Source organism: Vidua macroura, chromosome 13 (genome assembly GCF_024509145.1).
Source record: "Vidua macroura isolate BioBank_ID:100142 chromosome 13, ASM2450914v1, whole genome shotgun sequence".
Classification (NCBI taxonomy): domain Eukaryota; kingdom Metazoa; phylum Chordata; class Aves; order Passeriformes; family Viduidae; genus Vidua; species Vidua macroura.
Window position 1 is genome coordinate 17,802,815 of NC_071583.1, and position 26,579 is coordinate 17,829,393.

Sequence of the window (26,579 nt, forward strand, 5' to 3'; positions counted from 1 at the left end):
TGAAGAAGACACCTCTTAGAGCTCCATATGGATCAGGAGCAGCCAGAGACACCTGAGATGTGACAGTGCTGAGCACCAGTGGCTGTTTGGATTGTGGTGCTGACAGGTTTGGGGCATTGGGGGAGAGTTATTCTGATGCAGAAGCAGTTTCAGACTGAAAACAGTTGGGCTTTTAGTTTTTGTAATACCCAATAGAGCTTGTCATTGTTTCAGTGTTCGCTCTGTACCTGCTGGCAGGGGAAGGAAGAGCCCACCTTTGGCAGCGCTGGGGGTGTTTCTGCCTGGTTCAGCTGGAGGTTTGAGCACACCTGGCTGTTCTGCACCTCCCTGGGGTCAGGCACAGTGAGCCTTGGCTGTCCTGACCCCGTGCTGGGCAGGAGCTGCTGCCTGCAGTGCTGAGAACAACGGGGCACACGCTGCAAACACTGGAGTGACAGCCTGGCAGAGCAGAGACTCGCTGAGCACATTTTTCCATTGCCCTGTGTGTTTCATCTTTACACTATGAACAAAACCCAAAGCTGGTTCATGATAACTCTGTATTAGTTGGAATTACTATAAATAGCTGTTCTGTGTAACTCCTGTACACTAGTGGATTGTACCAAAATGGTAAGGAGTCCTTTGAAGTGAACCAACTTCCTGGCATTCAGCTTACAGAAAATTATTTTTATCAGTATTAAAAATGGCTGTGCCTCCTGAATCACTGGCATGTTCAGGTTAATGAATACTGGACATTGCCCTCTACTTTTACCTGGAAGTCAGCTGGTTTTTACTGACCTAGTGACAAGGAAATCCAATTTGTATTGGTTTGTGGGTTTCTTTGTCACATTAAAAATGTCTGGGTTTCATCTTCTGTGAAAGCAAGATCGCTGTTCCTAAAGTAACTTTGCTTTATTATTGATGGAGAGTAAAGGGAGATGGTAAATGATTGCAACCTAACCTCATTCTTAATGACCCAGTCTAAGGTCACAACATTGCTTGCATTTTTAAAGACTTATTTGGCATTTAGCATTTTGTCCTGTTTCATCTCACTCTCCTTTCTTCACTGCACACATTTCACCACTTCACTCTTCCTTTTTCTCCTTTCCTTTTCCTTTTTTTTTTTTTTTTTGTGTGTGTGTGTATGTATGGTTGGTTTTGTTTGTTTTGTTTTGTTTTGTTTTTTAACCTGGTTGCTTTTAGTCTCTCTGCTTTCTCTCCACATCAGCACAGTGCTCATGGGTTGTGATGACTGGAGCAGAAACCCAGGTGTGCTCCAGCCTGCTCACATCACAAGGATGGAAATGCCCATAGATGCTCTTTCTGTCTGGTGGGATCAGTAGAAACTGGCAGAGGGGAAAATTCAATATACTTCGGACATAGAATGGAAGAACAAGACCAGAGTTGATCAGAGGACACTGCTAGAAATGCTTCTGGGTCCATTAACTTTACATCAACATAAGTAGCATGTAGTTAAAAAAATAATTTGGTGGCAGAATTAGGGTTTAATTTTCCTTTCAGGTGCCACTGTTAGATAGCTGTGATCTCTTACCTCCACAGCTGTGAACGTTAGGATCAGGCTGTGACCCATTTGGGTGAACTTGTGCTGTCTCTACCTTCCTTCTCCACATCCATTTTTAGTACTCTTTTTTTATTATTATTCTGGATAATATCTAATCATTGCATGAGAGTATTTATCTCTTGGGATCTTGAAGTGGGGAATGTTTCCTAGTAATTTTTTTTATTGAGGTTTCTTAATGCACTTCTATAACATTATCTAGGTTGGGCTAATAATAGTCTCTTGGCTTGATGTGATATTCTTCAGGATTTATGTACCTCAATTAGCTTCCCTCTTAAATAGCTTGTTTCACAAATGAGGTCCCAGACCACTGCTGCCTAGAGAAGCCATGGCCAGGGCACTCCCAGAGCTGTGTCACAGCATTTGCTGCCCCTGGAGGAGTTTGGATCCTTGAATTTTGATGTTGCCTCTCACCTGGTGGCATTCCAGCTCTCCTCCTGCCTGGAATGTGTGCAGCCTCCTGAGCCAGCTTTGTGCTGCTGGGGAGCAGGAGGTACTGACACAACCCAGATCCATTGTTATATCCAAAAATCACAGTGCTGGAGCTCAGCAAAATGGGCACATCCCCCACCACACGTGCACAGGGTTGTGTCCCTCCACTCTCAATCTCTGGGAGCTGGTCTGAGCCCCAAGGGGTTTGCCCTGTCCCAGTTCCACCAGGCTGGGATTCTGTAAGTGATCTGAATTGGCACCCTTGGCAAGGAGAGGGCCTGGCACTGAGCAAGGCTGAGGACAGGAAATCCTCAGGCTTGGCTGAGCTGAACCAGCCGAGTTCTGTGGCAGGAGAGCAGCAGGACTGCTCCCTGTGTGTCCAGTCCCTGTCATTCCTCAGGACCCATCACTGAGCGTGGGCCAGGCTGGCTCTAGCCCAGAGTCACCTCCCTGCCTCCCCAGGGTGGCTACAGCAGTCAGAGCTGCAATTCTGTCCTGCCCAGGTGCAGGGAAAGGCAGTGACTCTAAGTGTCCTCCTGCAGGTAACTTCCAGAGAGAAGAATGGGTTTTAGGAGAGGAAAAACAAACAGGTTTCTCCTCATCCTGCAATGAGTTGAGTGGCAGCTGATCAACCTTTCAGCCCTTTTGCAGCTCAGAATCTTTCTGATTTCTGCCAGCAGCAGTGGAGTTCAGTATCCTCATCATTACTGGTTAAGCACAAAGCAATTACTCAGTTAAATAATTTCTTGCTCTTTGTCTGATTTCTTACAAGCTGGACTCTTAACACTGATTAAACAGATTGAAAATACACTGTCTGCAGCTGCATTACAGAAGGTGACCTGCAAGGTAACCACAGATAATTTCCTTTCACATCTTTCTTCCCCAGCATGAGCAGCACAGCACCATCCATGCACAGGAGCAGCTTTGCTCAGGGAACACAACTTTGCTGAGTTAACTTTACTCTTGCTGTGCTGTGAGTGGTGGGGAACTGGGTTGGAGGGAGGGACTGTCATCAATTATCTAATGTTTTCCCCAGTTAAAATGTTTATGTAACAAATATAATTACAGCTTTTATGTAATTGAGGGTGGGGGGGGAAGATTCCTATTGCAGTATGTCTGGATATTTCAGTTAATTTCCAGTCTCTGTCTGTACAAAGTTCTAATTAGGGGGTCACAAACTCCTCAGAAGACTTCTGAAGTTCCTTGTAGATGGAATTAAAATTGTTCCAAAAGATATTTAATTTTTAAGACTTTCTTGGGAGTTCTCTAAACACTGTTCTAATTCTGCAATTTTTTTCTAGTTGTCTTTAGTGTTCAAAACAGTGAAAACTGTTGAAACCTCGCAGACAAGCAAAACTTACCCTGGCACTTAATACTTGCTGTGTTTGATCAGGTGTGACAGCTGGGCAGCTGTGCAGAGGGTGCTGCCACAGGATATCATTTGTGGTCTGCCCGAAGGGGACAAAATATCCTTTAGTTTTCAAGTCAGCAGTTTTGCAAAGGTGAAGACTATCAAAATGTAGACCTAGGACATGTGTCCTGTGATTAACGTGCTGGCAACCCCCAAAATCTGGGATCTTTGGGTCTTCATTGCTTATGGCTGTCGTGTGCCAGGCAGTGCAAGTGGGAGGAGATGAGCAACGTGGAAAAACTGAGATCTTAGACTGCAAGTCTTGCTGGTGATACAATCTAAACAAGGATGAAGGATCCTGAATATTCCTGAAGACAGTGTTTGTAAGATGAAAAAGAGAAGTTGCTCACTGTATCAGCTGAATGAGCCAAAACCCCAGCTCAGGCTCTTGGAAACCAAGAGCTTTACAGAAAAGGGAGTTGTCACAGCTTAGTAATTAAACAAGGACCAATAATTCCATATTCTTGCCAAAGAACACAAGTACCAAAAAAAGCAAGTGCTGTGCTGCATAAACAGGATTGTCTGGGAGATGGTGAAGTAATCTTTCCACTCAATTACTGATAAGGCTCCTCCTGCAGCCCTGTGTCCAATTTTAGGAACCCTGCCATGAGGAGGATGTTGACAATTTGGAGGGAGGCCCGTGAGGAGAATCAGGAATAAGGGCTGGCAAAGATGTCTTGGGAAAGATCGAGAGAGTTGGCATGTTTATTCTACAGCAGGGAAGACTGAGGTGAGATGTGAGGAATCTTCCAATAAATAAATACTAATTGCAAAGAGAATAGTAATGAACAAGTTTTCAAGAGGCTTGCAGTGAAATGGGATGGGAATTTAGGCCACACATGAGGGGAAGCTGCCTAAGAATTAATCTGTCCCTAGGATGGGTGGCCTGGGAAAGTGACAGGGTCTTTCTGACTCACTTTTAAAATTTATTTTGTTACTTAAGGAAACGATGGATTTGCAAAAAGAAATTCCTGACAAATTTCAGCCTGTCATTAGCTCATCCATAAAAATTACTGGATACAGGGAAAGAAACTGGTTGTTAGTTCTAAAATGTGGTTTTCTTTGGATATCTACAATAATGTGTTGGTCACATTGACGTCTGAACACCTCTGGGGCACCCTGTGGCATCCTCAGCAGCTACTGGGACGTACAAGCCAGATACAAAAATGGATTTTGCTGGCAATATTTGGGTACCTTCAAGATTCTGTCATTCACTTGGTGTTAAACACCATGGGACTTAAACCAGCTCTGTAAGAGGAATCAAAGTAACAGAAAGGGCATTAAAACCCCAGAACAACACAGGTTATATTTATTTCTCTGTGTTATGACTGCTTGCCCCAAAGGGCAGTGGAGGGGACAAACCCAAACTGGAACATTTACCTTATGTTGCAAATCTCTGCATGATACTGTCAGTTTGTGGACTTGGCAGGAGCTTACTCCTGATCTTAATTCTGCAAATTAATTAGAAAAGTGTCTCAGGTTCCCCTTTTTAAATGGTCTTTGTAAAAAATGCCTTTCTCTGCTGCTCTGCCCTCATCTCAGGGACATAAACTCACAGTTCAATACTAACAGAGGAGATGAGCTGGTAAACAGCCACAGGTGTTTCTATTTCCTCCACCTAAAATTAAATTTAGGAGTAATTGAGTATCTCTTTGAGGAAAAAAGTCCCAAAGCAGCCGTGTAGTGTGTCTGCCACAGCGATGGTGGGGGCTGTAAGCACTGGTGCCATGGTACCAGCACATCTCTATTGACTTGTTCCAGGTCTATTGATGGGCAGCACTTGGATTCTTTTCTCACCTCCGTTTGCTGCTCCACTGCCTGGATTTTACAATACAGAATTCTGAATCTCAGCTCTACAGAACACCTTGAACCTCTTCCCCTCCATGGCTGAGCCACTGCCCTGCAAACCTGTGCTTTTGCTTTGATGCCTTTTTGGGGCTACCTAAAACCAGAGGCCAGTCAGAATTAAGGGAATAAAAGCAGTTCTAGTTATGGAAGGGCCTTCAGGTACATTTTGGGCAGACAAAGCCCCCAGGGCCTACACCCAAAATAGACCAAGGGTCACAGGGTTTTATAGTTTTATAAGTTGGGTCCATTTGCACATTGGGGTTAATGTTCCAATTCCAGCCCCAGGCAATGAAGTCATTTCCCCCAGGTTTGCTCCCCCAAGTCCCTTTTGTTCCCATCCCTGGGGCCTGAGGCAGTGAGGTGTCCTTGAGTGCCAGGCCTGGAGAGGAATTGTTGTGTCTGCCCCAAATGGGAAAGCTGCAGCTGCCCCTGAGTGTGGAGTTTGGAGTTACACACCAAAGAACTGCAGGAGTGCAAAGAGATGAAAAATAGACAAGCTGAAATCCTAAGGCATCAGCTTTTAGCACTTGTGTATATTAGCCAAAAAACACTGGCTATTTCAGGCTGTACATATTCCAAAGAGATGCCTTCCTCCCCCTGAGGAAAACAGCAAAGAACCAGTAACATCCATCATTTTAAAAATGGAAAAACCTACAAAAAGATTCTGCAAAGAGAGACTTAATGGTCTGTTTCCAAATCCCATTTTGCTGTCGCTACCATCACGGACGAGACACAAACGGCTCGCTGGGAAGAGCAAGAACAGTCTCAGCCAAACAGAGCTGCACAAAATTGTCAAATATTTAGTTTGACTTGGATTATTGTGTGAAACTCTGCTTTCAGCTGCTCTCTTGGTGGATGCACAGGCCTGTCCTGGGTAGATCTGAGAGATGTGCTAACCCCAGGTTGCACAGCAGAGCCCTGAGGATCCCAAAGCATTGTTTCCCTGCTCCCTGTTTCTCTGGGCTGGTTGGCTGCACGTGGGAATGTTGTTCTTTGAGCTGCTTCTGGCACAGTGGATTTTCATTCCTGCCTTTCCATTCCAATTTCTTGTGCGTGGACTCCAGGGATTCTCACTCAAAGCTTCATTTGCCAAGCAGGACTTGTCTGTGCTGACACAGAGAGGCACAAATGTTGTCACTGCTGCCAGAGGGTCCAGCCTTAACACCTCGGTTTTTTTTCTCCCCACCATCAGTGGCACACCTAGAACTTATTTTACTTTGCTGTTTGCCAGAAAGGCATGCTGCAGCTGACAGTTCAATAATGTGTATTTATATTTTTAAACATTAAAGTGTCTCCTTGAAGACCAGGCTCTTGGTGTGTCCCAAGGCAATTCCCACTTTAAGATTTCTTTTGTGATGTGCAGAGAAATAGTTGATAAACTCATTAATTACATCATGCATAAACAGTGAACTCATTGAGGGGGAAAAAACCAAACCCAGGATTTCTTTTAAGGCAAAGAAATAGGCTGATGATTTTGTAGGTTTGCATTTTTAGAAGTGAACAGAGGAACTTGAAGCCTGTGAGACTTGTCCTGTTTTTCCTTAGCTCAGTAGCAGAGTGCAGGCTCTGGTTGCTGGATCCTCCCAGAGCTGCCATTCAGAGCCTGTATCCAAATTAATCTTCGTTAGATGATGTAAAAACAGCAACAGAGAAACTCACCCAGGAGGCAGTGGCAGCAGGTTAATTCTTGAATAATTTCCATCACAATAGGAGAGGGAAGGGAAAAGGAATGAAGTGGTGGCAAAGTGAAAGGTTTTCATGCAAGTGTATATAATAAAGAGAAAGGGAAGATAAGGGCACCAAACACAGAGTGCATGGAATCTCTTTATTACAAGGTTGTCTCCTTAAGCTGCTGTTTTTTAAGGTATTAAGAGTTGCAAGAGGCCAAAGTAATTTACATGGGGCAATAATATCAAAGAGGTTTTATACACCTTTGTAATAACATGCCTAAAGTATTGCCAGTTTAAAGCCTTTTCTTGCATGGAATAATCACTTTGAAAAAATGTATTATTCCCCAGCAATAAAACCATGGAAAAGCTGCATTGTGTTATATTAATTCAGACATGACAAAAACAGAGAGCACGATACAAAGAGGTGCATTTGGAGGAATAATTTTTTATAACTGTTTGTCAGACTTATGTAAGTTAACCAGGAGTTTATCCTTTGGAAATCAGGAGCTCTGTAATAATGCAACACAACACAGTAATGTGTACAAACAAAGAGACTTTACAGATGAGGAGACATTAAGTCAAGGAAAATGAATAGTTCCACAAGTTAAAAAAAAATTAAAATTAAGGATTAAAGGTGAAAGACTTGAGAGCTGTGGTTACTGGTACACATGCACTTGTCTGAGTGTCACGTGTGGTTTTCTGTTCCATAGTCTGTTTTCCCCAGTATAAGAATGGTATTAAAAATCACTTCCCACAGCTTACCTGTATTTACCATTTTGGGAGACAGCCATCTAACATCCTTCATCCTCTCATTGTTTGCATCAGTTTGTAAGGAAAACTGAAACCTGATCTGCTTCTGGCAGCTGAGATTGAAACATTGTCCAGGAGTTCTTAGCAGAGCTCAATTACTGAAGTAACTTTTTAATATTGGAAATAGAGCATTTTTTCAGGTATTGCTAAAGAAGAATGATGATTTAAAAAAAAAATCCTTAAACTATTGCCTCTTTCACAAATGGATAAACAGAATCAGCTCTTACCATGGTATTCCTTGTGGGCATGGAGGGCTGGTTCATGGTTTGTCAGATCTTGCACTGTCACGTTCTCCATCACTACACAAGCACAGGGGATGAAGAATGGAATAAAACATTTTCTTTGTGGTGCTGGAAGGACGGGCCTTTATTCTATCCTTGGCATCTCTATTCACTTACTTTTTGCTTTGCCCTGTGGCTGATAAGGCCTAACATTAAAATGAGATGTAGCAAATGGTGGAAAGGCAAAGTGACCTGGAGAACCCTCAGGTTTGTGTGCAAATCCTCAGCCTGAAAAGGGTCAGAGGGCTGGGGTTTTCCTTCCCCTTTTCACCTCCTTCTGTCCCGTCTCTCCCATTTGCTCAGCTATAAAATGCTGCAATATTTCACAATCATTATGACAAAAACTGGTATTTGGGAACCTTTGCAGAGGCTTTGCTCCTCCCTGTGCAGACCAGGATTTATTGGAGGCTGCAGCTTGGTGAGGAGCATCTGAACACACGAGCTCCACTTTGCCACGAGGAAGGAGAGTTTACTTGTCTTTGCACACTTCAAAGTTGAGTCATGTCCTATAAATACACTGCACATAACGAGGATTTAGGCATGAAGCAGTCTGTACTAGTGTTTTGAGAACCAATATTGTGGTTTTCATACACTTGAAATCCATGCCAGGCTAATCTTAGAGTGCCTGTTCAGGCTTAGCAAGGTCACGGAAGTGCTTTGTGCAGTCACACCTGTGAGCTGTGTGTAACTTTTCACTGACTTCTCAGCGTGCTAAAAACCACGCAGAGTTCACTTCCCTGCTGTTTTTATCTAGCCAGATGATAAATGAAAAGGAGAGAGGGGGGAAAAGATGAGAGACTGGTGAAGCTTTGTCATGTATGCCTAGCACTGAGAAACCACCAGCCCTGCCAGCTCACAGATCCCAGGAAGTGACATAATTAAAGGAATATTAATCTGTACTAAGTACATCTACCTCAACACCCCCTTAGAACTGCAATAATTACTGCTTTAGCAGAGACTTTCTGATTCATGTATGACAGTGCAGCCCATTAAAAGTTAGTAATGTGTGTATGTAATCTGAGAGAAGTTTTAGAGGAGCAGACGAAGATTTCATGGATTTCTTTTTTTTTTGTTTGTTTGTTTTGGTTTTTTTGTTCTTTTTTTTCTTTTGCTGGGCTATGGAAGGTGCTTGTTTTCTGGCATGGGTTTACTCTTATATAATAAAACAACCTTTTAAAAAATATTGTATCTTCATACCTGGGTTTACTTTCTTTGATCTGAAGTAACTGAATATACCCTTAAGCCTGTCCTCTGTGTGTATAGGCAGGTTGTAGGGTAGTTTGAACATCTGGGCAGGTGCTGTTCTGCACTCTGTGAGTTGATTTGCTGCCTCATCTAAACCTTGAACATTTCTCTTAGTGCAGAAATTCCTGGATTTTCCTTACTGAAGCTCCCCTAACGCTGACTCAAATGTGTATTTTCAATTTTGGGGACTAAATACAGACACAACTAATGAGCTTTAGTTTAACCAAGAAATAAACCAGAGACAGGAGAGAACTGAAAGAGGAAACAGAGATAACTTAATTTCCAGGACCAAGTCCTGGCTGCCTCCTTCCTCTGGGAACAGCACAGTCCATCTTTGGGACCTCACTCTGTGCAAAGAACTCACTCCCTTCTTCCTCACAGAGAAAGGAAAAAGTCTGGAGAGACCAGAGCTGCTGGGGAGAAAGCAATGCTGCTTATCCCAACCTGTTCATTCCAGGCAAAAACAATGATGGGGCTGCAAAGGGGAGGATTTCTGAAAGACCCAGGGACTTTTTAGTCTGAGCAGTCACCCCAGAAGTGTTCTGGTGAGTGGTCATGGAAGGACTGGCAGCCCACCCACCACGAGCTTTTCAGTGTTGCTCCAGCTTTTGTTTTCCAGCACATCCCAGCTCTCTCCTGCTGCTGAGATCCAGCTTTCTGTGCATAACTGGGACAGCTGGCTGTGTGCAGGAACACTTGTGGTTCCCACTTTCAGGAAAGATGGGACATTAGGTTTTATTTCTTTATTTTTAAATTCTTCTACTCAATCAAAAATTGTTTATTTTGGTGAGAGTTTTAAATGGTACTGTGATACATAAAAGTGATATTGGCCTCGTTAGGAAGTGTTTGTGTGCATCAGCCTGGGAGCAAGAGCAGCCCAGCAGGACAAGACCCTTTGCAGAGAAGCCTGAACCATTCAAATCCCATTGTAAGAGAATAACTTCTCCCAGGAACTTGTTTGTCCTGGGATTTCACTTACATATAACAAAAAGTTTAGACCATCTCTGAGAGGTAATTAAAACTTCAGGGGCTGGGGGAATATTTTTGTTTAGTGCATTGGCATTCTGTGTCAAACACTATTCCTGAGGTAATTTTGATCCAGCTATCCCTGGGAAACACTAAAGATAAGGGAGTATTTTCAAGATCAAGAAGTCTGCAGAAACTCAGACCACTCCAGAAAAGCATTTTAAAATAAACTTCATCCCAGTGTTTATCCATGGTTAATTAAAAGTTGTGTAGAAAGTTACACTGAGAGAAAAACTGTGGTTTGGATACACTTTGTCAGTATATTGTTGTTGACAAAGCTGAGGTTTAAAGCTTTAAATGACAATTTTTATATTTACAGGAATAAGAAAGAATCAGAATTTATTGGCTGAGAAAAAAAAAGCAAGTAGTTTTTAACTGGGAGTAGTTTTTTTGTCTAAAAGTTCTAGATCAATGTAAATCAGTATGTTGCTGAAATGCTGTAATACAGAAGGCTGAACGAAAAATAAGAAAAGGTTTGTAATTCATCCATCTCTAACGTAATCCACATGCACACTTTTGCCTTTCTGCTGTTTGCACTCATCACTATAATATATGCCCAGGATCATCAGACAGATATATGGATTTAATTATAAAACAATATCAGAGGTTAATTCTTAATTAATCCTTACGTGCATAATTTAAGTGTGTAGACACCTTAAATTCTCTCTCCAGATAATGGAGAGGTGGAAGGGGGGATACTGAAGGAGATCTGGAATTGCCATCTGGGTGTGCTTATTTCTCTTGTCATTGTTTTATGTATGTATGTATAAATATAAATATAAATGTAAATATAACTATAAATGTAAATATAACTATAACTATAAACATAAATTATAAATATAAATATAAATATAAATATAAATATAAATATAAATATAAATATAAATATAAATATAAATCCCACTCCTTTCAGAGCTGAAGGCTGCAGGTGAGGCCACACAAATGCCAGGTCTGCCCCTGCTGAGCCAGGCAGGGCCTCACTGCTGCTGTTTAACATGAGTTAAACCTCATCCACCCCTGGGACAGCTCAGCCCACCAGGGCTTGGGTGATTGTGGGGTTAATTTGGGAGTGCTGGGTGATTGTGGGATGGATTTGGGGATGTTTTGCTGGGAGGTACCCAAGTCTGACAGGAATGCCTGTGCTCATCCCACCCCAGGGCTGGCTTGCAGTGCTTGTGAGGAGATCCAAGGTGATTTTTTATAAAATGCAGTGAGAAATAAGCACTGGGTTCATTAGCAGGAGTTTTGGCCAGAAGCTGGAGGAGTGAAAAAGCAGATTTCACTGTTGATGAATTGCAGAGCAGCCTAACAGCATTGTTAACTTCCTTTTGCAGTGGCATGGGTCTCCTGAGTGCATCCAAGGGCTTCCTGATTGCTTTTCCTGGCAGCTATGACTTAAAGCAATCACTCAAAATGCATGCTGACAGATTTGCCTTGCCCTGGTGCTGGTGTTAATTAAGACTTGAAGTATGAAAAGTAAGGGGGCTTTCTAAAAAAATAGCAGGGTTGTAATTTACAGCCTTCTGTCCAAAGGAGATACTGTAAAATGGTGTTATTCTCAGAGCAAGTGAATTATTCTTACCCAAACAGCGGCAAGTTAAATCTGAGATTTATAAAATGACCACTGGGACCACACCTAGGTTGGTTTGCCTTGCTAAATTCACTTTATTTGCAACATGAATTCTATGTTATTGATAAATATTTTAGGTATTTTTGTGTAGTATTTTTTCCAGGAACTTCTGCTGCAACCATTGATGACAACAAGTATTTAAATCAATTATTCGGCTTCCCCTTGGGAAGCTGCTGTAGAAAGCAAGGACTGACTTTTAAATTTATAGGAATGTTGAGACAAATTTGCCAATACTCAGCTGGTTTTCCAGTACTGACCTTTAGCTGCTGCTTTGTTTTCACTGCTTTTTTTTTTTTTTTCTTTTTCCTTTTAAATCTGATTTTACTCTTGTTTCTGAAATGCCCTACATCCCATGTCCAAGGATTTAATGCTCTGCCACTTTCAGGACCTTTGGTACTTGCACTAATTTTGCAAACTGATGCCTATTTCAATCTATCAGGATTTTTCTTGGACAACAAAGTAAAAAAAAATGTTGAAAAATTGAAAGGAGAGGACCGTGTTTGAGTTTATTTGTGATTATTATACAACTTGAAGTTGTCTTTTCTGTTCTTAACTGTAAAATAACAGTGCTATGACTTAACATTTGGTAATTCACCATCTTTTGCCTCTCAGTGTTTTCAGAGTTTTAAATCCAACACTGGGTCCACTTGAGCATTTTCCCTCGTGTACTTCCTTGTTAATAAATAAAACAAAATATCTAAGTTGTTCTCAGAGCAATGTCATCCTTACTAAAGCTTTTACTTTTGCCAGCTGATTTCTCACAATAATCTGTGGGATGGGTGGTATATAAAATTTGGGGTTTCTTTACAGCAGTCTTGCTGTATCACTTAAGAGGATTGTCTCGGTGTGTTGCAAAAAGGTTTGGATATTGCAAAAAGCTCTTTTGCACAATTTACCCTGCGTATAGAAAAGAACTGTGTGACTGCTAAGGAGTTCAGGGGTCAAAAATGTTATCCTGACTTCTTTTATATCCGTGTAATTAGCAGATTATGACAAACCAAGTCAGATTATGCATCTGGAAAAACTAACTTGTGGCCCTTTTCAGAAAATATATAATTGTAATATCATGTTCACGATATTCTTCTGACTTTTTTGTTCTGGTGGCTTCAGGTTGACTGGTAGGGATTTTAAATTTAATTTATTTTTAATTTTTTTTTTTTTTTTTAAGAATACAGGTGTTGTGGACACCTCCATCCATTGAGTTCTAAATGGCCTTTTATGCTGTTCCTGCTTTGGGGTTGCAAGATCATCAACTTTATGTAATGTTTAACAAATTACAGCTTGAGAATTGCCTGGGAAGCACCAGATTTGCTTTGGTATTTATTAGCATTGATAGAGAAATCAGTTGGTAACTTTTAGTCAATCTTGTTTCTGGCCAGGGTCAGCAGTACCCACAGCACGGGGGCTCTGTGTCTGACCTGAAGAATTGCTGAACATCAGGTGGAAATGGAAGTGCCTCTACTTTTTGTGTGGCTGGAGCTGGGCCACAGCAAGGTCATTTCATGTGAATGCAAACAAAATGTGTCCTTTGCACTTGACTCTTTTTGCTTTGATACTGAATTAGAACAGCAAAATGATGGTCCCAGAATATCCCAATATACCTAATAATCCTCTGCTCAACCTGTATTTTTTCAAAACAAAGCCGAGGGCAGGTTTTGTTATCTTCTCCTGTAGTGTGTATGACGTTGAAACATTAAATGCAAAAATCAATTTCCTCTTGCTGGTTGCTATAAGACATCATGGCAGCATCACAGGGTGTTTTACTGACACAGCCTTTGTCTGGCATTACTTTTGCTCTTAAAACCAGCAGATATTTAGGGCTGGTTGGCTTTTCACTGGCAGGCTGGTGTGAGGGTGTGAAATTACTGCAGGAGATCTCACTGGTGATTCACAGGGATACATTTTCTACTCTATCAGATGCTGGATGTGTGCCACGGTTTGGTGGCATTTGATACCATGGGAGTTTTTCCTCAATAGAAGCCACGGCTGGGTCTGAGCATTCTGGTAATGAAATGTCCCAAGTTGTTGGAAAAGCCCCAGTTTGGTGGCTGGGAGTGCAGTGTGGGCACCCCAAATGTCCTCCCTGCTGCTCGTGTTTCACACAGTGTTGGGTGACCACTCCTGGTAGCACCTGTGTGCCTGAAGGATGGGACAGCTTTTAGGATTTTGCTCTCTTGATGCAACAACTGCTGCGTTTTTGGCAGATTAAGTGTTCTTCCCTTTCATTCTCAGTGTTGCCCCTTGGCACCAACAGCAGTTCAAAGATAAACTCTGTAAGTGCAGGAGGGCTCACGGGATGGAAGATGTTCTGTTTATCTGTGATATCAAGACATCGTTGCTGTGTCCTTTCACAAACACATCTAGTTTTAGAAATTTCCTAAAGGAGGCTGAAATACAAAATAGCTGCTCCATTCTAAGGTGATACAGCCAAAATCTGAGCCGCTGAACTGGCATCCATTGTCACTTCCTTTCTGAAATTTCCTTGAAAATCCTCTCCTGTTTTGTTAGTGTGGAAACTAAGCTCCAGGTTGTGAAAATGATGTGAAGCTAAAACCTGAGAAGCACTGTCTGAGAAGGATAAGTCTCTGTTGGGTTATTCCAGTTGAGGCAAGCATAGTGCCAGAGGTTAGTGATTACATGATCTGTGCTCCTTTACATTCTTTTGGTGAAGGAGATGACCCCCACTATGCACATATTCCCCCCTTAACCAGGAAAATGAGGAAGAATTTAAAGGAATCTCTAAGCATCACCTTAGATGAGAGGAGGTGCAATGAATTTAGGGAAAAACATAACAAAAGTGATCCTAATCTCTAAAATATAATAAGAAGTGTTAAATTTAGTCATTAGTTGATGTTGTTACTGTTAACATCACACTTTAAGTATTTTTAAAACCTGCATGCAAGAGGTTGAGTTCCTAGAAATGCTGTAGTAACATAAAAGATGTGCTGAGACCCCTGACATGTACTCTACAAAAACATGGGGACAGCTTCTGAAGTTGGCAGAAATGTACAAAATTCTACTTCACTGTCTGCATGGGGGGAGATTTTCATAGGCAGGAGATCTTAAAATGAAGAAATCTGCTCTGTCATTCATTGCTTATCACTTGTGATAAGCAGCCAGACACTTCTATTTCACCGTGATTGACAAAATCAGTTGTAGGGGCTAAACATCTCAAGATGGAGAGGAGGCAAGGAAAGCAATAATTTGTTTGTGCTGCTCTGGTGTTATTAATTCCAGCTGTAGTAGCTGACCTGCTGAGGATGTTCTGATGTGAGAGTCACATGATTGAGACTGTCCTTGTGTGTGAGATTTAAACCCTGAGCTCTGTACTTGAGCCTGGGCATTTAACAGGTGTAGCTGTGTGTGGAATTCAGTATTTCTGTGAAAGCAGTCTGGGGGATGTAATGTTTTTGTGCAGCACAGAATTACCAGAGACATGCATTTGCAGGCAGCTAGTAAGGATGCACATCTAATGCTTTTCAAATGGCACTCCAATCATCTGCTTTAAATGATTAATAAGCACGAGCTGAAAATAGCACCGCATTTACCTAATGTTTGCATGATTATTTTTGTAAACTTTTCATTCAGCCTTTCTCTGCCATCTTTCTAAGCATTGTCAAAACAAAAATCGCTGCTATTCTTGATTAGTTTTTCTCAGTTGGTTTGATCTTCCTCATGACCCAGGGAAATGTAGCAGGGGAAAGCACCCTTGTTCACTCTCACTTGACAGTAAGCATGTGGTTTAAGATCAAATGAGAAAACCAATCTAGATATTTGCAGAATACTTACAGGTTTCTGATTTTCTTCCAAAGCTGGTAACTGAACTTGGTGAGACCTACAAGTCTGGATTTTGTTAACAAGCTTGTAACATCTTCTCCTGGGTTTCAATAAGTTAGAAATAGTTTTAAAAGATGTGGAGGGATTTGTACTTTCATGTTGCCTGTCCTACTTTTTCCTTTAGTCCTTGGTGAGATAAGGTTAAAACTGGAATTTAAATGGTGTTAAGGAAGAAGCCAAGATAGTAATCAGAATATAATTAACAGCGTATCATCTGTCAAACAAGCAGGGCTGGGCAATGCTGCTATTCACCAATAAAAAGTGGTGGAATACTTCCAGTTTTCCAAGTAAAATGCTGGTGTTGTTCGCTGTAGCAGTCTGCAGGTGCTGTGTGATGTGTGTGCATCCCTCACACCACACAAACTCCCACCCCACCTACCAAATACACTTTTCTGCTCTTCAAAATCCCCTCTGTCTCCGTTCAGCTTTGGGAACATTTTGTAACTGGTTTTAACTTTCAGGGTGAAAAGATTTTGTGGCACAAGAGAGCTGTTATGAAATCTAACTTAAGCCCATATGTAAAACCAGAACGTGTTGGTTAAATACCCGGCATTAACTACTCTGGCAACATTTCAAAGATGCCATCCTCTTTGTGAACAAAAGTAGTATCTTCAAATCTAAGGCACGGGGTGGGGTTTTATTACTAATTTTCTAAATCTGGAGTGCTGTTGCTCAGTCTGTGTAACACACATCACCCACACATCACAATTCCATTTTTTGTACTTCCCCAGGTGCTGTGTCCCAGGGTGGGACTCTCCAGCTCTCAGACTCCACATTAGGCTTTCCCCTTGAGATTTTTGCAGAATTCCGTCGGGAAACTGCCGCGTGTTGAGGAAAAATAAAAGCAAAAGGAAGGTGCTGGTGTTAAACGTTCGGTGCCGAACAGAGGCGGCTGAGCCCCGTCTCGCTGAGGCGCCCCAGAGCCGCGCTCACCTGCGCGGAGCCTCCGCACGGTTCCGGCCCCGCCGCGCATCCCCCGAGCCCGCGGAGCGTCCGCGCACCTGCGGGAGCCCTGCGGGAGCCCTGCGGAGCAGAGCGGGGCGCGGCGCAGCCTCTCCCCGCTGAGGGGAGCCCCAGCCCCGCCGGGGGAGGCTCGGCTCGGCTCCGGCACCTCGCGGGGTGGGGAGAGGCGCTGCCCGCCCCCCCCCAGGGCTTCCCCGCTAAGTCTGACGGAGCCGCCGCCTCCCAGCGCAGCGCAGCGGCCCCGGCGCAGGAGGAGGCGCCGTGCGCGGCCCGAGTCCCCGGGCGCTGCCGCCGGCGAGGGGACAGCGGCGGCTCCGCGCTCCCGGCGGCTCCGCTCCGCTCGCCGGCTCAGGTAGGAGCGGCAGCGGCGACCCCGGGGCTGCCCCGAGCCGCGGTGACCTTGACGGGGGCGGCGGGGGCGGGGGCGCTGCCGGGGCCGAGCCCATCCCGGCGCGGTGCCGGGGGCAGCGGGATGCGGCCGGAGGATGCGCTCGGGCGGGGGATGGAGGCGGCTCCGCGGGGCGGGCGGATCGGCGGCAGCGGCTGCGCTGCTGCGGGAAGCCGCTGATCTCGGTCCGGCTCAAGCCCGGAGGGCTCTCAGAGACGGGAACGGGTCGGGAGGCGGCGGTGGCCGCGCTCTGCCCCGGCCGGGGGCTGCGAGGCGGCGGCGGAGCCCGGTGCTGCCCGCCGGCGGCCCCGGGGACGCGCTCGGGGCGCCGGGTTCCGGGAGGTGACGCTGCTCCTAGAAATATTAATTTGAGACAGTCACAAGGAGGTGGTTGCCCGCAGCCCCGCTCCCTCGGCGGGGCTGATGGAAGGAGAAGCCCTCCCGGGAGCGCCGTCCCCGGCGCTCGCCCAGCTCCTGCGGTGCCGCTGAGCTCCGCTGCGGCCCGGTTGGGGCTTTTTCGGGTTTTTTTTTCTTCTTTTCCACGGGGGGATTTAAATGTTTTACAAGCAGTAGTTTCCAAAGCCTCGCAGTACTCCAGCGGAGCGTTTCGAGCGGCTCAAAGCCCGAGGAGAATGCGGCGGGAGGTAACTCTGCCCGGCTCACGCCGTGCACCAGCCCCGCAGGTGCCCTGGATGCCGGCTGAGGTGGCCGCTGTAGTCCCGGTCGCCACCACCTTGGCATGGATGTCGTCAAGATGTGCTTCCCTACCGTCACTGAACATAATGGGTCCTTCTGCTGAAATCTTGGTTTGGAGACTGTACTAGAAACGTGAAAGGAGGGGCACTGTCTTCCGTTCTGTATCTTTGAAAGGCCTCCTGTATTGTAGGTGGAGAAAACCTCTCGTTTGCTGAATTAAACTGTCCAAAAGTTTATTTCCTTCTGTGTATTTCTTGCTCCTTCTTTTTGCTTGTGGTTTTTTTTTTTTTCCATCTTATTGTGCACTTTTATCACGTTACACCAACCCAATTCTGTGCTAATACTTTCTTTACTTTCTTTTTAATTAAAGCGTATTTTGTAGTAAAGTGCTATTTGAGAAGCATGGGTACCAAGATAAGGTGCTGGGAAGATAGGCAAGCTGAAAGCAATGTAGAGTAGGACTTAACTGCTCCCAAAATAAGCTAAAATGTAAGTTTTTAAACAGTGTGAAAGTTGATAGTGCTGTAACTCAACTCCCAAACAGTAAAAGGGAATCTTTTAAGGAATACTGTGTGTGGCTGGTAGATACTGCGAGCCCTGATTACGTAAGCAGTTCTTTGAGTGGGTCTGCACGCACACTGTCATGTTCTCAGCAGCACTTTGTTTCTGACCCTGTCCCCTCACCTACACGTGACTAATTTTCATGTGCTGACTCAAAGAGGATTCAGCATTTTTGTTACTTTTCTGTGGAGAAGTGGTTTGTCTGTGGTATCTTGCTAAGAAACCAGTTCAGTATTCTCTGCAATGACTTCATGATCTGACGTTAAGCTCCGTTTTCAAAGTGAACATTACTGCAAGCTCTTCCTAAAGCAAAAGAACATGGATTAAACGTTCAGTTTAGTGTCAGTATTAACATAGTCACTTTAACACTTAATGGAACGAATGCAGAGTATTCTGTTACCTTGAATTCCTACTTGATGCTGTTACCAGCACTGTCCTTTGCTCACATGCTGTAAATCCAGGACCACAACCTCTTGATTACCCAGGCTATTGAGTGTGATATTGATCCAAATGTCTGGCGTGTCTCTCTATCCTGTAGGCACAGAGTTTGTGATGATTGGGATGGGGCTGGCCCAGCCTCATCCCCAGTGGCTCCAGCTGTGAGCAGCACTGACAGCAATGAGCCATGGAGTGCCCAGGGGCACTGAGCAAGCACCAAAGGGAGCAGAGGGCACACAGGGGCACTGCATGAACATGAGGGGATAAAAGGCTGGGCTGAAGAACAAGAAGGGCAGATGCTTTGCAGTGATGTTACTCTGTGTGAGCAGACACCTGAAGCCTTCTGAAGAGGTCTGGTGTTACTGTGTGTGTGTTGAAGCTTTCTGAAATTGTATGGGGATACTCTGTGTATTGTGGCTGTCTCAGCTGTGACACTATCCCAACCAACTCTTTCAACCATTCAATTGTCTATGTCCTGATTATGCTAAGTACGTTTTTATTGTTTTTGACAAGCTCCAGACAGGGAGATAACTGGGATGTTTATATGGTGTCCTGTGATGCTGTCACCTTGATGGATTTGGTTTGGAGGAGTGCAGGGTGGAGACTGAATGGAGCACTCTCATAGCCAGTGGGTTGGGTTTCCTTTCCCCAAAGAGGTGCTTGCTGTTGTTGGAGATGTCTCAGGGCTCCTCTCCTGGCCTTTGTCACTGTTTCAGAGTGCTGTGAGTCTCCACTGTGTCCCATGTCATGTACCAGGCACCACCGGGCACCTCTGACAGTGTTTGCTGCCTTTTTGGAGCTGGCTGAGTCAAACCTGGTGCATTTGTCTCTTTCCTTATCCTTGGTTATCAAGAACCTCAGGTCATTTACCACAGAAACTTCAGTGATGTGACTGGGAAGTTGGACTGTTTGTCTGAGTATTGGTAATCCTCTAAGTGCTTGGAGTTTACCTGCATCAACAAAACCTGCATATTCTGGTTATTGTATGCAGTTTAAAGTGCAGCATGTGAGGTTAAAAAGGAAATTCTGATACTCTAAAACTTCCATTGTAACTTAAGGATAGGTTCAGGGCTGCAGTTAGGGAAAAGTCATCTGCATTGACCAGAGGAAAAAGCAGAGTAATTGTACAAGAGAGAAATGATTGTTTTAGTGGCAGTCTGATGGGAGATGATAGTGGAGGAGATAATTGGGAACAGAGTGAATGTTTACATTTAAACAAAATTGTGTGGCTGCTGAAGTCTTTTAAAACAAACATCTGAACAAAGTTCAAACTTCTGGTGAAGCTTATCTTTGGAATGTGTGTGTCAGACATAAGAATTCTGTTTCCAAACAGCTTTACATTTAATGTACACTGTGCAGTAAATGGTTGCAATTTGCCGTGTTCAAAGTGGAACTTAATTGTCCTTTGAAAGAAAAAGTTTATAAGAAGATAAATAAAAATTCATATTATGTTATGAATAGAAGCGGCAAATGCAAAAGGATAAATGGTTTTAATTATCTGAAAAGAAAAATATTAAATATTTGAGAAAGGAAAAGTGAGGATGAACAAGAAATATTTGTGTGTAATAGGATGACAGAGGTGGCAGCAATGAGTGGCACAGTGGCTGAGATCCAGGTTGGTCTTGGTATATTCATGCTACAAAATTATCAGTTAAATCAGAATGGCTTATTTATTGCCAAAGCCTACTTCGGAAAAAAGTTTCATCTTCGTAATTGAAGTTATTTAGTAGTGAAATATTTCAGACTTCCATTTTCTGGGTGTGCCCAGTTTTTCATATCTATGTGATCTAAGGGATGTGTGACTGCCATATTGCTGATGACCCCAAATCCAGCAGCATGGGCTGGTATCTAAGGGGCATTGGTTTTAAATAATGATTATGTCATTATTTATCATACATAGGTCATTATGTAAAAGGCCATGTTTTCACCTATTTTGGAAGTTATGCTCAGAATTCTTGAATATTTTGTAATACCTAAATAAAACAATTGGTGTGCTGCAGGGACACCCTCCACACACTGGAATGTAAACAAAAAAAGCTTTAAATATTTCTAGGAGGCAGAGGTTGCTACATCTTTAATTAGTGCAATAGGAGGTGTGTTTTAGGAGAGTGAATAGGAGAAGTGTGTGAATAGGAGAGTTCATTGAACACCTTTAATTGTGCAGAAAAGGCATTTCTGAAGAGCCTGCTCAGGTCAGTGCCCTCAGTGCCTCAGCAGCAATTCTCTTGTGGATGTTTATTTATCTGTTTCCAGCCTTTCTCTGCTCTGATCCAAAGGCTTGCACTGCTGGGTTTTACAGTCCCTCCATCACTCGTATTCCCATTCACATCCCAAGAACTGCCCAGCTTCTGGGGTTGCCATGTTTGGGGTGCCAAAGGCTTGGCAAGGCAAAGGTGTGGTGCAAGAGCTGAACCTCCGTGAGAGAGCCGCAGCCGTGGGGCTGTGTGCTGGGCTGCCCAGGTGCCAGAATACAGGAACCTCTGTTTGCACAATGAGCTCTTTCCCTGGGTGGTGGAATGCCTTTAAAAAGTCTCAGCAGTGGGGTTTTTCAGAGCCAGACCTGCCTAATTTCTTTGGTGCTCTGAGGTATTTCAGCCTGCATGTAGCTGTGGGATTGTGCAAACACAGAAACTGTCACAGGGGCTTGCACGTTCATCAAGGATTGATGTTAATTGTTGAAGGGACAGGATTTGGAGCTGCAAGACTGAATCACATTTCCCTCTCACACTCCACAGCAGAGTGACCTTGGATGTGCATTTCAAGTTTTGAAAACCTTTTGTGCGTTGTGAAGCCAGAATAATGCAGCTGTCTCTGTTCAGTGTTTCTAAGATTGATAAATCATTAATTCCACAGGGTTTGGGGAATTGCCTTTAGCCTGATTTATTTATTAAAAAGGCTCAAATAGCTTGTATTGAACTTATGAAAATTATACCTACTCTAAAATCATCCATCAGGGATGAAGATTGTGCCAAAATTTTGCAGCTGCTGTCTGCTCCAGATGCATCTCTTCATGAAATGCTTTAGGATTCAGGAGTTTTCTGGTGAACAGGATTTCTCTGGATGGTCAGTGAGCCGAATGCCCAGCACATTCCTTTTGTTATCTCATTATGAGCAGGAGATTCCAAGCCTCTGGATAGCTTTCCTGTGCAGAAAAAGTCACCTTGAAAGTTTTTGCTGATCCTGTATATTCTGTCCTGCTTATTGAATAGCCATTCTTCATTAGGGGCAGTTATTCCCACTGATGGGAAATCTTCCATCCTGGAAGGTGTGATTGCATTCAGCACAGCAGACAAAATAGGGCCATATTTTAGATGATCCAGCATTCTATTTTTTTTGTGACTCAGGTAATTTCTTGGTATTTTAAAGTTTTTTTGTACTGTTGTTATTATTTAAAGAGGTTAATACTGTTTAAGAAGCTTGAAATAACAGGAATTGTGTCTTCAGGAAATGTTCTCTGTAACCCATACTGAAAGCTTCCAATAGGTTGATGATGGGTTCCTAGACAGTATCCCAATAGGCATTTCAGAATAGTTTTAAGCAGAAGTATGAATGAGGAGATTTGTGATAATCAAGCTTGATTATCATTAGATTTCTTTGCAATTGCTGAAGCTTAAAATAATTACTCCAGAAGAATTAAGAATTACCTTCTTTGCCATCTGAGGAAATGGAGATGTGCATTTTTAGGGGCTGGCCTACAGTTACAGGAAAAGCAAAATGGAAGTTTTTAGGAGAAATTTCATTATTTAAAACTAATTGGTGGCATTATTAGGTGTATTTACAGCTGCTTTGCTGCACTGAGTTTGTGGTCTTAGGTTCAAATGCAGTGTTAGTGCATTGCTTTAGCCTACAAGGTCTGCATATTCACCAGCATTTTTCTGATGTGTGAAGTATTTTACAAGCTTTAAATCAGTTTATGTGAAGTAAAAATAAAAGGCTGGTGTGAGTTTTGGCCTATAAACAGTAGAAAGTAATTACATGAAGACAAAATGTTAAAATTTTACTTGGAAGAGTTCTATTCCACATCATTGGGTTTTTATTAATTACAGAAAGTGTCCAAAAGCCCTGACAAGAACTAGGCCCATTTTTTAGTTAAGCTTGAAAATGTCACAAGAATCAATCTGGAAGATGTAGAATGATTCTTCTAGAAAGGTTAAATACTCTGAAAAATTGATGTGTTATATACAGCAGCCCTGGTGGTTCTGTGTCAAGTGCTAAAGAATTCAAGAGCAGTAGGAACACGAAAATGCCATTATGGCCTGTGAAGGTGGGTGTTAATGGGTGTTTTCTCCCCAAAGATACACTATTACACTGCTTTTTGTGTGACCCAGCACTGCTCCCCTCATATTTCCCCCTGGCACTGCTGACATTTATTGCTCCCCAGCTAAATAGGATGACAAGAGTTGCATTTACTGTGAATTTTCTTGTAATTTTTTTTTCCCACTCATGTTCTGCAAGTTTCTGGACAGTGGAGAAAAATGGAAAGGTTACTCTCTGAGTGGCAGTCCTGTTAGACATGCTGGCATGAAATATGCCTTTTAAAAACACCATTATACTGTTTTTTACTTATAGTCAATTGTGGCTTTTAGAACCCTTCCAACAGAACTCAGCTGATCTCTGCTCAGTGTTTTTCTTGATGTTCAGATTTGCACTTGTTCTGCTTGCACTCCACTTTTCAAGAAGTTCTTCAATGCTTTTAGTTTGAATTTTGATCTTGTTTGCTCATGAGCTGGAGGTGATATGAACCCTACCTGTTTCTTCACACACATTTTTCTCTCCTGGCATTTTCTAATGTGTACAGTGAGTTCTGAAATGAATTCCATTGGTAGTGAGTTTTAGTAATCACTTTTAATTTGGGTGGTTGGTTTTTGATTTTATTTTTTTTTTGAAAAAACTGCACCCACTAAAATGCAATTTCCTACCAGTCCTTCCACCCCATGAAAATACCACATTGGCCAGTTACAGAAAGCCTTACTGTAGCCAGTCTAAACTGCCTGTTGCTGGGGTTTCCTTCTGTAGTAGCCCAGTTACCATATCAAAAAGGAAATTTCATTGCTTGGACATTCTGATTGTTTTCAGGCACTTAATCCTTGAGGTACCTACATGGTGATTTAGCTTGTTGCAGTGTCCTGTGTGGTGTAAAAGGGAGGTGGTTGGGTTTGCAGTTTCTTCAGTTTAGCCTTGCTTCTCCTTTTCAAGCTGCACGCTGGTTTTGCCTCTCCACTGTCCTCTGGGAGCTCTACACTCCCTTTGTGCATTATTGAATATAATAGCTAATGTTTGGGGATGGCTTTAGGTAATTCCTTAAGCACTCTGTGGTGAACTTCATCATTCCCTAGCAGACTGAGTATGTCTGGCTTCTTTTGATACTTTTTAGCCTATTCTTTCTTTTCTTCAGGCCTCTAGTCTTGTCTTCTCCGTGAAAATCACTTTAGAAACATTTTTGCTCTTTATTATCCCTTAGATGGAGACATAAAAGAATATGAAGGAAGTACAGAGTGCTTCAGCTTTCTCTTTGCCATCTGTTGTTTTTTTCTATTTTCCCATTAAATACTAGAACCTCTGCTTATCTTTTTCTCCCACTTACTTCTGTTGTATTTATAAATCCTTTTCCTGTTCCCTTTTTATGTCCCTCATTAGTTGTTGATCCTTTTGTGTGTTGGCTCATCTGGATCAGAACTGAGCAGTTTGTGCCATTCTAATTCTTGTTCTTTGTCAAATGTTCTTGTCTCACCTTCTGTACAATCTCTTCTGCTAGTCAAAGCCTTTGAAGATTCAGGTTGTAACAGCCTCTTCCAGTGTTTCCTATATTCCCCCTGCACTGAGGCAATCTCTTGCACTATTTTATACACTTTTCATTGGTAATTGTCAATTTTCCTGAATTCCTTGATCCTCTCCTTGAGATGTTACAAATCATTTGACTGAATTTGCTGAAGTTGCTGCCCTGAATTCCCCTTCTTTCTTGTGCTTCCTTCACATCTTCCTTTCAATGTGTCACTGGTCAATTCTCTTGACTTGTGATAATGCTCACTTGAAATGTATTGCTGCCCTTAAGATCCCAGCCCATGCTTTCCTGTTAATCAGAATAAAATACAGCTGCAGCCTTGGCAATGCTTCCATGCTCATACCTTTATCCTGCTAGCACAGCTCCAGCTTGATGATATCCCATGTTTCCTGCTCAAGGAAAGACTAAAAAAGGTGTGTGAGGGCTGTGGCATGGGATGGGAGAACAAATTGTGTGTTGTTTCCTGCTTTGTTAGGGGACATTTTGAGCCTCCATACACATTGCTTGTCCTTGTGGGCTGTTGCTTCAGATTTACGATTCAGCTGTACATGTAACATGCCTGCTTCAAGGGTTAACTAATCACTACTTGTAAAGCTGCTGGGAGTTTTGGATAGAAAATGCTGCTGTAAGCACAAAGTTTGTATGTGCAAGATATTTGTAATGTTATTCAATAAGAGCAGTAAAGCCATTTACTTATGTAGAAGTGAAGTGTGATAAGTTCTACATATGCACAATCAACCAAGTTTATTCTGTACATCAAAATACCAGTTTTTTTTTTTTTTTTGCTGTTCTTCTTGAGGACACCTTTCTGAGAACCTTTGCATTTCAAGTAGAAGACCCTGCCTAGAACTGAATGCCCTGTAGTTAGAATTTCATCCAGCCCTAGGGAGAGAATTTGTAGGCTTAGCACCAAGGGCTGTGTTCTTGTCAAGTAACATTTATGGCCTGATTGTCAAATAAGTTATAGATAATGCAGTAGGAAGGTTTAATGTATTAAGGGCAGGATTTTTAAAAAAGGGAGGAATGGAAGCCAAATGGAATTTTAAGTCCTATTGTCTTGTCAATGGGATTTGTGCATCCCTAAGTTGGATGTTTTTGAAAATCACACTGTAAATTGGTGACTAATAGAGACCTTTCCATGATAATGGCTTACAAGTTGCCATTAATAATTCAGCTGAAGGTTATTGCAGTCTGACTCGGTACCTCCTGAAAATGAGGAAAAGCTTCTCTCTGTGATTTTAGTGGCTTTGGGTTATTGGGCACTCTGATGAAATAATGTGCTTTTGAGGCATGATTTTGCCCCTTTCAATCCATCTTGGCAGTCAGAACTGGAAGTCATGAACTAGAGGAGAAATGGATGCTGGAGCCTTCTTTAGTGCTGTTCACGTCCAACTATTTACAGGGATGTGTAAGATCCTGTCCCCCTGAGCTCAGGAGGAGTCAGGCAAAGCGAGTTTCTCTGTTTCCACAGGCAGAGCTGGGCGGTGGATTTCCTTGGGAAGTGGGGAAGTGGCTGTTCCTGCTGTGCAGCACGGGCTCTGTATCCCCTCTGTAGCTCCCTGCAATCCCTCTTCTTCCTGCAGTCCCCATCCCGTCCTTGCATCCCCATCCCGTCCTTGCATCCCCATCCCATTCCTGCCCTCCCCTCCCCGGCACGGCCGCTGCCGCCGCTGGCTCGCCCCGCTCCTTCCCCGTCTGCCTCGCCTCTCTCCCTCCGTTCTCGGCAAACACCAGCACCAATCCTTTCCCTGCAAACCATTTCCATTCCTCGACACCCTTCGGTGCGCTGTCGCTCGGCTGGAAGCACGCCGTCCCGCTGCTGTGGCTGCGGGATGCCAGCTGATCCCGCCGCTGCTCTCCAGCCGCGCTCGCAGGAATCCCAGAAACGCGGCGCTGTCTCTGGGAAATCCGTGTACAAATACAGAAAGCAGAAGACCCGTGTGCGTTTTTATGGCGAACATAAGATCTGTAAAACAACAACAGTATTTTTAAAAAAGCAGATGGAG

The 26,579-nt window shown here is 43.3% G+C and overlaps 1 protein-coding gene across 5 annotated transcripts in view; it reads left to right on the forward strand.

Annotated features, from left to right (window-relative positions):
• The first annotated feature begins 16,997 nt into the window (after window positions 1–16,997).
• ATP2B2 (ATPase plasma membrane Ca2+ transporting 2) overlaps window positions 16,998–26,579 on the forward strand; it is a 399,188-nt gene continuing 389,606 nt past the window's right edge. For 2 of the 5 annotated variants that reach the window (XM_053989799.1, XM_053989800.1), the window contains exon 1: window positions 16,998–17,060. The gene's annotated coding sequence lies outside the window, so the exon portion shown is untranslated. The remainder of the gene's footprint in view (window positions 17,061–26,579) is intronic. The other 3 variants (XM_053989798.1, XM_053989801.1, XM_053989797.1) reach the window with 2 other exon arrangements.